The sequence below is a fragment of the Melanerpes formicivorus genome, unplaced genomic scaffold, assembly GCF_026170545.1.
Source record: "Melanerpes formicivorus ecotype bairdi unplaced genomic scaffold, bMelFor1.0.p_v2 SCAF_38, whole genome shotgun sequence".
NCBI lineage: Eukaryota > Metazoa > Chordata > Aves > Piciformes > Picidae > Melanerpes > Melanerpes formicivorus.
Window position 1 is genome coordinate 2280706 of NW_027142390.1, and position 16680 is coordinate 2297385.

At 46.3% G+C, this 16680-nt stretch overlaps 1 protein-coding gene across 5 annotated transcripts in view; it reads right to left on the reverse strand.

Annotated features, from left to right (window-relative positions):
- Positions 1–15017, reverse strand: part of RAD54L2 (RAD54 like 2) — a 72002-nt gene extending 56985 nt beyond the window's left edge. For 2 of the 5 annotated variants that reach the window (XM_068157808.1, XM_068157803.1), the window contains exons 1-2: positions 14879–15017; positions 13127–13222 (exon numbers count right to left, since the gene is read on the reverse strand). The gene's annotated coding sequence lies outside the window, so the exon portion shown is untranslated. Of the gene's footprint in view, positions 1–13126; positions 13223–14680; positions 14823–14878 lie in introns of those variants that run through there. The other 3 variants (XM_068157804.1, XM_068157805.1, XM_068157806.1) reach the window with 3 other exon arrangements.
- Between the last annotated feature and the right edge of the window lie 1663 nt (positions 15018–16680).

The window sequence follows — 16680 nt, forward strand, 5'->3', positions numbered from 1 at the left end:
AAAAATGTCACTATCTCCCAAATGTATCATTCACTTAAAGGAAATGCTTTCATAAATGCTAGGAACATCTTTTGTCTTGCTTGTACTTCCTGAGGAGAAAATGCTGTACAGAAATCCATGCCCAGGCAGAATACAATTGTTAGGCTTCCAAGATTCAGAAACAGAATGATAAAGAGCATTCAGCTGTGATCTTCAAAAAAACCCATAACCTTTTGGGTATTCTTACTCTCAAAGTTAAGCATGAGTTTCAGTCAATGGCTTTCCCCAAGTGACCACTTCTATCAAAGCTCATTTACCGTTGCAAATGCTGCTTGACTGGCAGCTGTACCCAGCCAGCAAGTACAGAAGGAACTGCAGGCAAGGCAGTTCTACTGTCCTGGTGACGCCTTACCATCCCAAGTGAAGGGGACCATATGTTAGAAGAAGTGAACAACCCCACACTTAGCTGCTGATCTCTCCCAAAATAAAATAGGAATGGAATTTCTTGCCCCCTCTCTATTTATCCTCCCTTTCTCTTAAATTACTAGAAGGATTATTGAATTATTCATCTTGACTCAAAGTTGCCAAGTCATTTTACTGAAACTACCTATTAGTCTAACTGTAGAAATTCTTCATCTGAATACAGAATTTTGAGTAGCATCTACAACTTTTTTGGTGGGAGCTCTGGGGTATCCTTAATAGCATTCTTTAAGAGAGAGGGCCAGCCATGTGACACTTTTAGAGCAGACTTACTGGCAATGCTGTAAAAATCTCACTCAATTTCATTCATATTCTCTCTCTCTGTTAGGAATGAAGGAGGCAAGTGATAAAGACTTTTTAGTGGATGCACTTCTTATCACAGCAAAGTATATCTATATTCACAAAACAGGTCCCACCACACTGGCCGCAAACAACTCTGTAAACCATTCTGTTAAAATAAGCATTTCACTGACCAGAAGTATTGATTTAGTTGAAATATCAGACATCCTCTCTTGCTTTTCACAAGCTCTAAGCTAAGTACAGGAGGAAGAAAAAGGCACCTCTAAACAATTTCTTTTTAAAGACAGTGTCAGAAAAAAAAACCACATTCCCTTACAGAGTCTGCATGACTAAGCACATCACCCATTTCCTCAGCGTTCTCTGCTTGTTATCTGGGCCTTATTTTTCTCAAGCAGTTAAGTATTGTCATTACAGAATAAACAAACTCAGATCACATAATAAAAACCTCAGCTACTCACATTCCTTGGAGAACAGGATATGAAGTTAGAGGGGATAGAAACTTCAAAACATTGGCAAAACACAGTTAAGAGCTTCCCCCCCCAGGAAATCCCAGCTTCCCCCAGAAATTCTCCCCCACAGATAACAGGATCACATCCCAGAACTGAGGGGAAAACGGGGAAGGAATCTCTTTGGAACAACAGATTTCCCCCAAATATCTCAAAAGCAGCTAGCTGCTTCAACCCCAAATTTTCTCTATTCCATACAATAGTCATCTCACCATCCAGTTTTCAAGGCAATTTCTCGACCCTGTTTAGAGTTTGGAGTGCATTTCATACACTGAGTGCTGAAAGGCACCGATTTCTTAAGGCTCATCTTTTGGTCAGTTCCCTCAATTTGATGACACCTATGGACAAGAAGCTTAAAACCCAACTGCTGACATCACTCCTACAGCTTCCTGATTTAAGAAATTCTTTGTTCATGCTCTCTCCCACACTCCAACATCCCCTGCAAGAACAATCTGACTTTCCTTATTTTCCTCTGCCCAGAAAGTCCTATGAGGTGGCTGAGGTGCACTCCATAACCCTGACGCTGTTTTTAGTGAGGCATATTCAGTCCTGCACTGCTTTTGGAAAGGAGAAGCCACAATCAGCTGCCTTTCCACACAAGTGTTAAATAACAATGCTGCAGAAGAAATGTAAACCCCTGGGCAGTTACAGCACCTGAAGAATGTTGGGATTTTTCACCTCTGTCAGTGAGCGATGCAAATAACAAACGCGAAGACTAAATAAAGGAGAATGATAAACAGAAAATGGCAACCAAAACCTGATGCTAATGCCATCAATTAGAGAGGCAGTGACATGCCCTGACATTGACAGACCATGTTCAGATTTCACAGGCACCAGAAGGGTAATAAACATTTGGCCTTGATTAAATTACCCATTTTCCCCTCTTGCTGCTTGCAGCCTCCCAGCCCCCAGACGCCATCTCTGCAGCAGCTGCTCCTTCCCACTAGCACCCCACTCCCACGTTGTGCCAGCACAACTGTCTGCATGGCTGGACACCAAAACAACCTGGAAGCAAAATTCAGTTCCCAAATATAATTTACTACAAAGCTGCACAAACAGCTGTGCAGGCACTAAGGGGAAACAAGCAGAGGGTGGGAGCAAGCAACCCTGGGTATTGCCTGACCAAGATGGCATCACTGCCCCCAGGACCACGGTCTAGGCAGCCAGAATGCTGCTCAAGGAGAGGGCACAGACAGTGTTTTGATTTCAGATGGTCCTTGTGACAAAGCTTCCTTACCTTCACTATGAACACCAAAGGAGGCTGCATGAATCTGAGCTGAGACATGAAGAGAGTTCTCATGCTGAATCCTCTCATCCTTCTGTAAATAATCATGGCATCACTCTGTGGTTTGTGTGGAGAGGTCTCTCTTTCTGAAGCCCATTTTATTGGGGCTTTTTTTTTTAATTGAAAAATCAATGCAATTGCCACTCAAAGGGCAAAAGTACCATAAACTACAGCATGCACTTAAGACACCCTTGATTTGCACATCTCTCTCCCCATAGCAAACGTTTTTAAACTAAAAGCAAAATATTGATAGACCTCCTGATGCAAGTCCTTAACATCTAGCACACTTAATGATAGCCTCTACAGGTCCTCACAATTATATGTGAGAACTGGCACTAAAAGAGCAAAGAAAGGATAAGGCTCTATTCTGGGGAGCAGGAAAATAAACTGCCCTGACCCAGCAAAAGTAGCAACTAGCACTGGCAGTAATTTCTCCAGGTCAGGGCAGGTTGTCTCCTAAATGCAATCATGCAGGACTGGTGAAAGGCACACGTCTGGGTGGTGACAAAGGGAAGCAATGCAATCTGCACCCTGACCAGGAATGGCTAATTCCATAGAATGGTTTGGGTTGGAAGGGAACTTTAGAGGTCATCTAGTCCATCAAGCAGGGACATCTGCAGCTAGAGAGGGTTGCTCATAGCCCCATGTCATCTCACCACTGATGTCTCCAGAAATGAGGAATCTATCACTTCTCTGGGCAACCTGAGCCAGTGTTTCCCCACCACAACTGTAAAAAGAAGTCTTCTTTCTCTCTAGTCTAAATCTGCCTCTTTTAGTTTAAAGCCATCACCCCTTGTCCCATCAAAACAGACCCTGCTAACAAGTCTGTCCCCATCCTTCCTGCAGGCCTCTTTAAGTACAGAAAGGCCACAATAAGGTCTCTTTGAAGCCTTCTTTTTCCCAGGCTGAGCAACTCCAACTCTCTCAGACTTTTTTTTATAAGAGAGGGGTTCCAGCCCCCTGATCATTTTTGTGGCCCTCTTCTGGACCTTCTCCAATAGCTTTATGTCCCAGTGTCGAGGGCTCCAGAGCTGGACACAGTACTCTGGATGAGGCGTCACCAGAGCAGAGAGCACACTGTTGACACACATGCAGCTTTTCATCCACCAGTACCCTCAAGTCATCCTCTCAAGCACATCATCCCCCAGCCTGTATTGATACTGAAGACTGCATTGATCCAGTTGCAGGACTTTGCACTTGGCCTTGTTGAACCTTACACAGCCACCTCTGTTCTGCTCCCTTCTCCCCAAGGGCCCTTTTTCAAGGGATCCTATGGACTAATGCCTTCAAGAACTAAAAGTTTGTTAAGGGTCCTGCCTTTATGCCTTGCCTGACCCACATCCCTGACTGTGACCTCCACCAGTATGTGATCACTGCAGGCCAGGCTGCTTCCAGTTAGTCACCAGTTAGCTCGCTTGTATTGGTGTCCAGTACTGGCAGGACTGTCTATTACTTGCCTACAGTTCACCATGCTATTTTCCCAGCAGATGTTGGGGTGGTTGAAGACCCCCAGCACAATGAGACCCTGTGAGTACACCACCTCCTAAAGCTGAAGTAAGAAGGCTTCATCAGTAGGCTACCCTTGATCATGTGGCCTGTAGCAGAAACAAAGGTTGCATTTGTTGCCTTGGTCTCAAATTCTTACCCATAAGATTTCAACCTGCTCACAGGAGGATGAATTCCTTGATGAAGAGGGCAATACCTTTGCCCCTCCTTCATCACCTGTTCCTTCTGAACAGCCTGTAGCCATCAATAGCCATACTCCAGTCAAGGAATTCTTCCCAAGTTTCAGTCATGGCAATCAGGTTGTAGCTTTCTAGCAGCATGGAAGCTTCCTGCTCCTTCTGTTTAATGACCATAGCCTGTGTTGCTGTAGAAGCACTTCAGCTGGGCTGTCAACAGTATCACCTTCTCAGAGGAACAGTCTTTGAGGCATTTCATCAATGCTTCCCTGTTGGTTCCTATTACCTCAGGAGCCCCTGGTTCATCATTGTAACAGTACAAGTTACTGCAGTGTCCCCAGTGTTGAAGCAACAGGACAAAGGCCCTTGCTAGCACCCTGCCCCACTAACCCTGGCTGTCATCTCACAGCTTGTCACAGGCAAGTCTGACATTACTTCCCTTCAAGTCTAGTTTAAAGCACTGTCAATGAGTCCTGCAAGCTCCTGAACAAAGACCCCCTTTCCCCCTTTGACAAAGGTGAATCTCTTTAACCCTATATGAAGAACAATTTGCTTTCACTATGATGCCCTTGCCTAGAGATCAAGGGCTAATTTTTAGTACCCAATTAAAAAGACAATTGCTTCCCTCAGCCTTCCACAATTCTTCCCCCATCCCCAAAATCAACCAAACTCCTGGACAATTAACTCTATTCCCCCTCAGTCTTCCCTGCCATAAATAAAGGAGCAAGGTACAGTTAGCTAATATTCCCAGGGAGCAACAGCACGGCAATGATGGGATTTCACAGAGCCAAAAACTCTTTGTTTCCCCTTTTCCCCCATCCTTTTTTACTGTGCCTTTTTTATTTTCTCAGACAGTAAACACAAATCAAAAAGCCACCCATGAAGAAAGCAAAACCTAGAAGCTGTATGAGTTTAAAAAGCTCATCAAAGGGTAGGCTTGAGTTGCTCCTGGCTAGCATATAACAAATACAACACAACTAACCTAAAAACTGAAGGCAGTAACAAATGAAGGCAAGATAGCAACAGTTATCTTTATTCAAGGAAAAGGCATGATAAATTTCAACTTCCAAACCCATTTTCTGCAAGGTAAAGGAGAGGATTTTTTTAATTAAGTTTAAAAAAAGAATAATAATAATTCAGGTCTCAGTTTAAAAGGAAGATTTATTATTTCTGGAAAGCCAGAAAGAAAGTTTGTATTCAAAGTTTGGATGGGGTTTGGGGTGGGGTTTCTGTTGTTGGTTGGGTTTTTAATCAGTTTGGAGGGTTTGTTCCCAGGAAATTATGAAAACACATCAGCTGAATTGCAGCTTCTTCATTTTCATCTCTCACTTTATTCCAGTACTTGTGGTGTGATCTTTCCACAACAACTGCAGTTAAACAAGGCCTGAAAAACTAGAGAGCTCCATTAAAAAGTGCATGACAGTGTATTTTAAGGAAAACTTACACTGCTACTTTCAGAACCATTCTAGTTCACAATAATTACCTTTAGGGGGAGGGGAAGTAAAAAAGAGAAAGAAGCCTTGAGTTTAAGCTTTGTGTCGTCCCAAATCTTGTCTGCTGTGGAGGCTGACAGCCCTCCAGAATGACACAACATCTCAAAAATGTTGCCTAGACTAGGAGTATAACTCATCATGCTGCCTTCTGCTTGGCAATCACCAAAATCTCAGAGCCACACAAGAAGCTGTAGTAACTGTCCAATGCCTGCATTGAGGCATTAGACCCCAGGCCAGACACAGGACTCCACCAGTCCTTCAGTAATGCAACTGCCTACAAGAGCCATAGGAAAGGAGAAGGAACACACAAATGAAGGACTTTGTAACTTGAAATACTTCTAGAGCAGAAGCAACTGTAAACTTAAGCCAGAAGATCACTTTTTAGTCATTGTAAGCCTGCAAGTAAAGAAACTGCTCACTTATAACCACTTCTCTCTCCCTTCATTGCCTTCTTTTTGTCAGCAAAATGGGTCAGACAAGATAACAGTAAGGACCTCCAGGGGTACAAGAAGAGAAAGACATTCCCTACAAAAGGCAAGGAAATTCAAAGAATGAAATTCTTCCTTCCACAGAAGGATTTTATCTCTGTTTTCCTACACAGGACAGCCCAAGAGCGCAAAGAAAACACAAAGACGTTCCTTGTCTTAATGAAATCATAATATATGCAATAGAGGGCGGGGGTAGCACTTGGCTGGAAAAAGCTCTGAGGAAGTGACTTCCTCCAGCAGCACAATCTCTTTGAGACAAGAATGTCATTTACTACAGCACATGCCCTTTCCCAAAACCAGAGCACCAAACACACTATGTCTGCTGCTTGCTGGAAACATCTGCACAAGCACTGCCCAGTGTAGGCACCCATTGCCTACTGATGTCAAGGGAGCAATCTGCTGCAAGCAAAGGATCCAGCTCCTGCAGGCTGTACTTTCCATGGCCCTTCCTCTGTTCACATGACTGGCATACACTTGTACTATGATAGGGGAAAAGATCAAGATGCCTGGAAAGGTGCCTACCAGAAGCAAGCTGTTGTCACAACTGGACTAATTCCTACCACAATCCCAGAAGGGTTTAGGAAAACATCTCAAACCAGCTGTCCTGATGGTCCACAGGCATTCATCTCCATACTGGCCAAGGTAGGAGGAGACTCACAGCTCTTTTTTTTCCCCTCTCTACATTCTTCACCTTCAGCAGAAAGACCACAACAGAAACAGTAAGTAATAGACAGCCCTGCCAGTACTGGACGCCAATACAAGTGAGCTAACTGGTGACTAACTGGAAGCAGCCTGGCCTGCAGTGATCACATACTGGTGGAGGTCACAGTCAGGGATGTGGGTCAGGCAAGGCATAAAGGCAGGACCCTGAATTTTTGGAAAACAAACTTTTAGTTCTTGAAGGCATTGGTCCATAGGATCCCTTGAGAAAGGGCCCTTGGGGGGGGGGGGGGGGGTGGCTGTGTACAGGAAATACATCAGTTTCATACTGGCAGAGAAACACAAGAGTGTATTCACACTCACAACTCCCTTTGCCACCATGAGCACAGGCAATGTCCTTCCCCAGGGAAAAAGTCTTTTTCACAGAATGTAATGACTTCACCCCCAAAACTGACAATTTCACTTAAGTGCATGGTTCCTATAAGCACATTTATTCCCTTGACAGCAAATGTATACTTAACAGATTTAAAGGAATGCTATAAATTAACAACTATCATAAATCAGAGCATTTGACTAACTCCAGTTTGGGCAAGCAGGCAGCCCTAGTCTGAACATGACTGGGCGAGATCTGTTTGGCATGTGTGAATACTCCTGTACTTGGGGGGGGGTGGCATCTACACTCATACATTCACACCTACATGTACAAATACTCCTCATGCATATCTTTCAAATGATATTTCATCCTGACTTGATGACTTCAAAAGATGGAGACATCCTAATTTCCCCTAATAGTTACAAGTACTTTCTTAATGCCTTCAGTGGTTAATAGCATTCATTGTTAACAACCTGTGCCTTTTTCCTAATTTGAAGTTAGAAGTTTAACTGCCAAGCACTGGCTCCTATGATATCTTTTTCCACTGACTTCAAAAGCCTGTTGGTACACAGCCTATTTGCCCAAAGAAAATTGAGACACTTTTAAATACCTCCTGATATGCTAAACCAAATGAGCACTTGAAGAAAAGAGTTTTATGAGTGACTTCTTCACCCCAGCAACACTGAACATCTTTGTTGCTTGTCTCTCTTAAAAAACACTAACATTAAGGCTGATCAAAATATTCCCCAGTACCTCTCTGTCCCCACTCAGCATTTCCTGTTATTATGCACACACATTAGTATTTACAAAGTAATTAGCTTACTTTAGTAGCCCCCATGTTTACAGTGTTACTCTGAGGACTCTTGTATTGCCATACATCTGCTCTGCTCCTCCCCTCCTTTCCAAGCTCACTGGTTTCTGGAAGCACAATCCTTCATTCTACACCTACAGCCTTCAGTCTTGCCTACAACACATACAACTCTGTGCTCCAGCTCTATAAAAACATATTTGGCCATATTAGACCCAGTTACCCAAGCAGTTCAGAGGACACTGTACAGCTGCTATTCCTTCTTCATGCTTCACCACTCAGCACAACCTTTACATAATCCACATATTTTATCAGCTCTAATTTCATGTTTTCTTCCAGGCCACTGATAAAAATACTACTATGAAGCCCTGCACCTACTATAAATCCCTGGAAAACCCTCCATTCATTTTCTGCTTCCCACTTCTACTATTTTTAACCTGGGTTTTGACTCACTGACCATACATGAAACCACATCTGTTGAACAAGATTCACTTTTCAACAAGCACCCTCAGTGGCCATCATTAGAGGAGGTCTGGGAACACAATCACCACACAAATCCTATACCTAAGTATATGGTTGATACAAGAGCTTTAATTACAGCTTTTTTGATCTTCCAGAGCACTGGCACTCACCAGCCATGTAACAACTTCTTTACTTCACTGAGTTTGAATAAATCCTCCTAGCAGCCCTTCACAATCAATTCCTTTTTGAGTAGCATCAGATTTTCCATGTTAGCAAGCTGCGTGAGCACCCCTACCCCACAGTCCCTTTCCAGGTTTTTTGGGGTGGATAGATTTTGTTTGGTTTGAGGTTTACTTGGTTGGTGGTTGTTGCCCTTTGAGGGCAACACACAGCTAGAGTGATCCACATGAAACTGATACACTGCAACAAACTATTTATCCTGGATTCAGCAGCTCCAAATACAATAACCCACACTTAAGTGATACTGACACCCAGGGTATCACTGAGTTTCTCAGACTGGAGAAATTACCACATCTCTAAAACATTATCTCCGTATTTCTGATGGGCTAGAAAAGCTTTATTCTCAAGCAAAAAGAAAGGTAACAATTTTCACTGCTAAGGGAAGAATGTCAAGATCATGTCACCTGCACCCCATTTCAACAACTATAGTGTGCTTGCCCTACAAACTCTTTGTACCTTTGTATTGGCCCAGACACAAACAGATTCTGTGGTTTCTGTTGATCAGTGCTGCTCACATACAGCTCCCACTCTTTGTTAATTAGATCTAGCTAGCTTTCCAGAGAGAACGCTAAAGGTATCTGCCTGTAATCTGCCACATCACTACATAACCTCTTTAAATTGCTTTCATAAGTTTAGTGCCTCTCTTAATGCTCTCTTGTTGTGTAAACTGTGTTGTTCTGCATGCTAGGCCCCAATCACAGTCCTCATATTCAGCACACATTTTGATGTATTTGTAACCTAAGAAAGCATGGGGGTGCACTGAGCTCTCCCAGCTTTGAGTTTTGTACTTATCTGCCAGCAAAAGTCCACCAGCACAGAGCCAAACACAGTGGCTGAAGAAAGCTTCTCTTAATGTGCTTAAGCCTTGGTTAACAATTTCAATTAAAGCAGCAGGTAGTTTTTTTGTACTAATGTACTACACCTACTAACACTTCCACCAGTACATATGTGCACATGTAGAGGAAGAGGAGGACAGAGTCACATCAAGTCATAAGAGCAAGAAGCTGGTTCATCTATCTCAGCAACTCTCCTTCTCAAAAAGGTGTTCCAGAAGCTAATGGTAACTGCACTTGGCAGCTCACAAAGCTCTCCTAGGATTCAGGACAGTAGTAGAGGGCACTGGTTGTAAGGCTTGAACACTGTACTTAGTGTTTATACTACAAACCACATTGATAGCATCTAACACATTTCAGCTTTGGTTTGAAGCAACTGGTGAAATGTCTTCCTCTTAAGAATTTCTATTTCTTAAGATTTCTAAGATCTTAAGATTTTTCAAGGCTATCTTCAGTCATGAAGTTATTCAGCACTCTTCTTTCTTGAGCACAGAATCAATACTTCCTCCAGAGAGGTGTGTACCAGCCTTTAAGTCTTTTCTAATGTTTCAATAATCAGCTCTTGCTAATACTCAGGTAGTTTCATTCCTCTTTTCCCTGTTTCTGCATCCAAAGTTGTAGACACACCTGCAGAATAGCAGCTTTAGGACAAGTTAACAGGCTACCACAGAGAACTTCAAGCCGCTGCTCCTACTTGTGCATTACAGACCATGCTGAAAATGCTGTTATTAAATTTAGTGGGATGTAATACTTCCTCTCCCACACTTGAACTAAGCTCTAGTCACCTTCAAAATGCCTCAAGATTTCTAGAGGTGTCAGGCTGACCCCAAGTCCACATCACCACTGAGCAAAAACAAGATTTAAGTCATCACAGCTGCTCTGAGATTACAATAGCACTGAATCAGTCTCGCCTGCAGGACCACACTGACGTTCTACTATTCCACTTCAAACATAAAACCAAGTCAAAGCTCTGTCTGACCTTCAAGAGCTTCTAAAAGCCTATTCTTCTATACTTTGAGGCACAATTAAAAGCAACAACTCTTAAGGTAAGTTTTATATCTGCATGGCTGAAAGCAACAGATATTTTTCCATCCCAACTTGTTTCAGATACACTCATTTTGTCAGCAAATATGTGCAATCAGTACCTGCTGGGTACCACATACAAAATATTGATCAGCAACTTTCTTCATATTAAAGTCAGCAGCTAGCTAATGTAAGAGAACAATGACTTAGAAAAGACAACCAACAAAACCCCATCACCACCTTCTCAGAAGTCCAACCAGCTTCTAAAGGTGTCTGTGCAACAATTTTCCCCTCATGGCTACCTGTAAGCCCACCTTCTTCCTCCTCACAGTGTGTAATGACACTGGACTGCCCCTTTCTCAAACAGTAAATGGTGTTTCTTTATTATCTCCTTCATCTTTAAAACTCTATTTCTTAATAAGCATAAAACCCTAGAAACCAAACTTAAGGTTTCTAAAAGCTATCAAGAAATTAAAATTTCATTGTTCCAAATTGCCATCTGCCATTCTCCAAGTGCAAATCTAAATATTGATGTCTGCTTCTTCTGTGTCAGTGCCAGTACTTAATAAACCCTGATTTGGGGGAGCAGGGGGAACCACAGCTCTTTATACATCCTTTTATTTTTATACAGCTAAGAGTGTTGTTTAAACACAACAAATTCCTGGCATGCAATGAGCATACAAAACAAACCCAGGTGTAACTGACTCAACATACTTGACAATCAGGAAAATATCATGTAGAAATTATTTTGTGTAAACAGAAGTCTCAGAATTCTTCCTGTAGCAAGCACCTAGGAATACCAAATGGTGCTGAACCTCTGCAGGAACCAAGGCCTCCAGAACTAACTTTAAAGTAAGAAACTTGGGCAGCAGAAAAGATGTATCCTGCAGGGAATTATCTCCCAAAAACTTCTATGGACCTGAAGGAAACAAATTCAAGAAATCACATGAACATAATTGCACTGCAGCTAACTGCATTCTTACAAACACTGCACCAAAGTGTTTCATGTAACTCACACCTCTAAACAAGTGTATTTGAGGACACACTTCCTACCTTATCACATGCTGGATTTGAAGCTGATCAAATGGGATTCAACAAAATCCTAATGGAAAAGGTTCACTCCACTACCACTCCCTTCCTCACCTAGTAACTTGACACATCTCAAAGAGGGATTTAAAGCAATGACATTTGGAGAAACAAAGTGAAGGTGACTCAACAGGCAGACCTGAGAGCTGGGAGGCACAACCAGTCAGGATGTGTGTGACAGCAGAGAAGTTAGGAAAAACCAAGCAGCCAAAAAGTACCACTAGCAACAACTGGAATGTGTGGGAAGGGATGGAAGAACTACTGTTTAGTGCTGCAGAAGGTGTAACTTGATGCAAGCGTGTATGTATACACATGCATTTATGCACACACATATCAACGAGGCTCTTTCAGAGATGCATGACAGAAGCAAGAGAGAGAAGGGCTGGGTGTGTGTATCAAACACACACATGCACACACATGCACATCTACACACAAACACATACATGGTGGAAAGAAGGTTAAACATGAGTCAGCAGTGCGCCCTGCCAGTGATGCAAGCTAAGAGCACACCGGCCTGCGCCAGCAGCAGCAGCACGGCCTGCCTGATCATAGGAAGTGGTCACTTCCTTTCATGGGCTACTTTTCAGACACACCTGGAACACCATGTGCAGTTTTGGACATCTTCAGTACACAAAAGACATGGAAACCAGAGTGAGTTTCATGGAGGGCTATTGAGATGCTGTGTAAAGAAAGGCTGTCAGAGATGGGGAGAAGAAAAGGCTTTGGGGAGCTGACAGCAGATCTCCCATACCTGCACAGAGATTATCAAGAAGATGGAAGGCTGGGCACAGGCTCTGCACAGAGGTATGAGGCACAAGGACACGAGACAAACTGCAACAGAGGAGGTTGTGACTTAACATAGAAGTTTTTCCCTGCAAGAACAGTCAAGCACTGGAACAAGGACCCAGAGACTGATCAAACTTTGTCTTTGGAGGGTTTAAAACCTGAATGAACAAAGCAGGTCTTTGAGCAGCAGGTTGGACCAGACACCTCGTGAGGCCCTTTCCTACTTGAATTATTCTGTGACATCAACATGGATCCCAGAGTATAGTATAACTCCTGTTACAATTGTCTATGCCAAATTTTATACCTTTCAAATCTCCACTAAACTGCAACCACTGCTGAGGAGATGAAAATAAGTTATTTGGTTCTCCCTCTCAAAAGAGCAGATGATGTTCCCATCCAGATCTGCAATACTTTTAAGCATCAAAATTGGCATTTCAAGGTATTTAGAGGTGCAGGAATTAACCAGTCACCCAAGTGGACTACAAGAGGAACACAGTGGCTAAACATTGTGCTCTTTGGGGCAAGGAGAAGGTGTCATTTGGTCTGAGACACTCTCAAGCTGGAAAACATCACAGATGCACAACAGCTATTCCTTAAAGCAGCAACTGCATTTTTCTCGGAAGCATGACATTCATCACCTACCGTTAATGAACAGCCCCTATATTCTGATGCTGATAAGGTCTCAGGATAAGAAGCTACGTTGTTTGCTCTGTATATTCAGGATGTATAGCTTCACACCTGGGAAAAGAAGCCTCACTTAGCAAACCAAGGCCATGTCAGAGCTCCCATCAGAAGCACCTGCAGTGCTCTAAGCAGGATGGTTTGGTTTTGTCCCTCTGCTGGGTTCTACTGCCCCTAGAGCAGAACCACCAAAACAAAGGCTGATGATTCTGAATTAGTTGAGTTTGCACTGAAACAGAGTGCTCAGAATGTCTGCTGCTCTAAGAATGGGAGGGGAGTTAGCACCTTCAGCCAGGCAGCAGGAACTTCTTAAACCAATACAGAAGTTTCTGCAGCGATTCCTTATAGGCTAAGTAACTATTGACTAAGCATGCTTCTGGGATAACCATACAAAGAATACCCAACGTTAAGAAAGTTAAGGCAGGCAAATGTGATCATTAGCATCTTATTAGCATTAAAAAGGAAAAATAGAGCCCCATTATATGCTTTTATAGAGCTGGGGGGGTTCATATACAAATTCCCCACCTGCATATACATTAAAGTCATGTTCTGAGAAGTTTTCAAAGCACTGGCTTTGTACAAATCGATGATGGGGCAGGAGGGGAAATCAATTGAGGTTACCAACGTCCCTCAAATGTGAGCCCTGAAATGTCTAGTCACCAACCTAACCATCAGCAAAAGTAACCCATAAACTGCTCCATGGAAGGAGCAAAGTAAAAAGTGGTGAGACCAGAGGAAGAACCAAGAGGCAACAGCTCCGCACACGGAGCTTTCCCCTTCCAAAGCTCACCAACCTCTCTCAGGCAGACACTAAATTAATACTTTGCATGTCTGTTTACCAGTCCCAGGGATCACTGCTGTTCAGTCACAGCGGGAGCGTGACAACCACTGTACCCTGGCACAGCCGGGCTCAGCCAGGCCCCTCCAGCTCAGTTTCCCCTTCCAGGACGGGCTGGCACCCCGAGGCGCCACGGCACCCCACGGGAATAAGGTGCAGCCAAGGCTGCCTCCTGCCCACTCCCCCCCACCCAACCCCTCCAACCCCACCCCCGTAAATCAGAACCTCGCTTAGGCCTCGCAACGCGCCGTGCTCCGACCCAAACTCGGCGGGATATTGAGCGAGCCGAGCCGCGCTGCCCTGCCGGTCCCGAAGCCCAGGTTCAGCGGTCCCTCATTAGCCGGCGGGGCACGAAGGGAGGGCACAAGCTCAGCCCGAGCCGCGGTCCCAGGCACAGCCAGGGGCCTGGCCCGGCAGCCGCACAGCCCCCGGCTCCCTCGCCCCACCGCGCCAGCACCGAGACCCGCCCCACCCCCCACCCGGCCCGGCGGCAATGCCAGGCGGCAATGCCCGGCAGCTCCCCAGAGCCGGGGTTGCTGCCCCACCGCCCTCCCACGCCCGGGCCCAGCGGCCATAGCATAGCCCCGGCCCCCTCAGATCGGGTGGTCGTTTGTCCTCCGCCACTACTCCGCCCCCTCGGGCCCAGCAGCCGTTCCCCCGCCAGCCCTCACTCCTACCCTGGCGATCCGTTCGCCCATCACTACAGCCCCTACACACCCCGAGGCGGGCGGCCGTAGCCCCACGCCGCTGCCCACACACCCCCGGCGGGGCGGGGCAGGGCGGGCGACCGCGGGCCTCTGCCGGCGCGCCCCTTCCCGGCACGCTCCCATTGTGGCGCCGACAGCGCTCCCTCAGCCGCCCCGCTGAGCTCTCACCTCGGCGGGGGGCGGGGGGCACTGCGGACCGCGACAGCCACCGGGAGCTGGCGGCCACCCGCCCGCCTCCGTCCCGGCCTCGGCGCTCAGCCGCCGCTCGGGGGCCGCATCACCCAGCGTCCGGCCCCCCCCCCCCAACCCCCCGCCGGAGCAGCCGCAGGATCCCCCGGGCAGCAACAGGCGCCTTCGCCGCAAAGGTTCCGCAGGGCGGAGAAAGGTTCCTCCTCGCCCCACAAGGCGGGAAGGCGGCGGCAGGCGCGCGGCGCGGCGGGAAGCGGGCGGCCCGGGGGACTCCGCTCCCCTCGGAGGCCGTCAGGACCCCCTTGCCGCGGGCCGGGGCTGCTCCGCGCCGGCGGGGCGCGCCGAGACGGAGTCCCGCGGGCCTCACCCGCCGCTCGGGCAGGCCGGGGAGCGGGGCCGGCCATCCCGGCCGCACACCTAGGGTCTTGAGCAGGTATGGGCGGGAGCGCGGGGTACGGGGCCTGTCCGGCCGGCCCGCTCGCTGCAGGATAGCAAAGGTTGAGGGGCAGCAGGGACTCTCTCCTCCACCCTCCCTCCAAGGGACAATGCAGAGCTTAGCTCTGGGCCTCATCCTATCAAGTCCTAAGCCCCTCCGTCTACGAAATGCTCTCAGCCTCCAAGCGCCTGCTCCAGCACTGGTGTTCTCCCCAGGAGAGGACTCTCCTCACACCCAGTCTGATACAAGACTCGTTGATTGCAGCCCCTGTTCCTCGTTCTCCTGCTCGAAACCCGGCGTTGCCACCTCCACACAGGTGCTGAACAAATACCACTGAGTCCACCCAAATCCTTCTTCACCTCAACCCATCCACTTCCCTCAGCTTGTTGTGCCTCTCAGCCTCAGAATCAATCAATCAGTGTCACAATGGTAGAGGCTGGAAGGCCCCTGCTAAAGCAGGGTAACCCAGAGCAGTGTACCCAGGACTGTAACCAGGCAGACTTGAAATCTCTACAGAGGAGACTCCAACCACTTCTGGATAGCCTGTTCCAGGGCTCCAGCACCCTCAAAGTGAATATTTTTTTTTCTTAAGTTTAAGTAAAGTCTCCTGCCTTGCAGTTTGTGCCTATTGTGCCTTGTCCCATCACTGGGCACTACTGAAGAGAATCTGACTCCATCCTCTTGCCCTCCACTTTGTAGATACTGATAATCATTGAGAAGGTTCCCTCAGTCTGCTCTTTTCCAAGCTAAAGAGCTTTAAGTCTCTCAGCCTTTCCTTGTAAGAAAGAAGCTGCAGTCCCCTCAGCACCTTTGTGGCTCTCCATTGGGCTCCAGTATACTCCACAGGACTTGCCCACTTCACCTTTTGCACATATCATGAGGGCCAAAGCCACACACAGCATTTGATATGTGATCTAATGAGTGCTCAGTAAAAGGGGAGCTCATCACTCATCTCCACCAGCTGGCTGTAGCCCCACAGACAGACACAGCCCAGTACGTCAATAGCCATCCTCACTGCCAGGACACACCACTGACACTGCACAGAGCGTGCTGCTCCTCCTGTACAACAACAGAGGCCTGGGGTTCCCTTCTGCTAAAGTGAAGAAAAAGACTACAACCAGCAGAGAAAATACCTGTCTGGCTCCCCAGGCTACCTCAAATATCCAGAGCATGAAAAATAAGTGGGAGACTGGTATCTGACTCTGAATATGTAGTGACAGCCTGACCATCATTGGTGTATCTCAAACCCTTCAGAGGTCTCCTGGACTTCCAGGAAGCCAGAGCTGATCCACCACAGAGCCATCTCTGGGTTTGCTTCAGGGAACTTCACAAAGCCTTGAGGTAT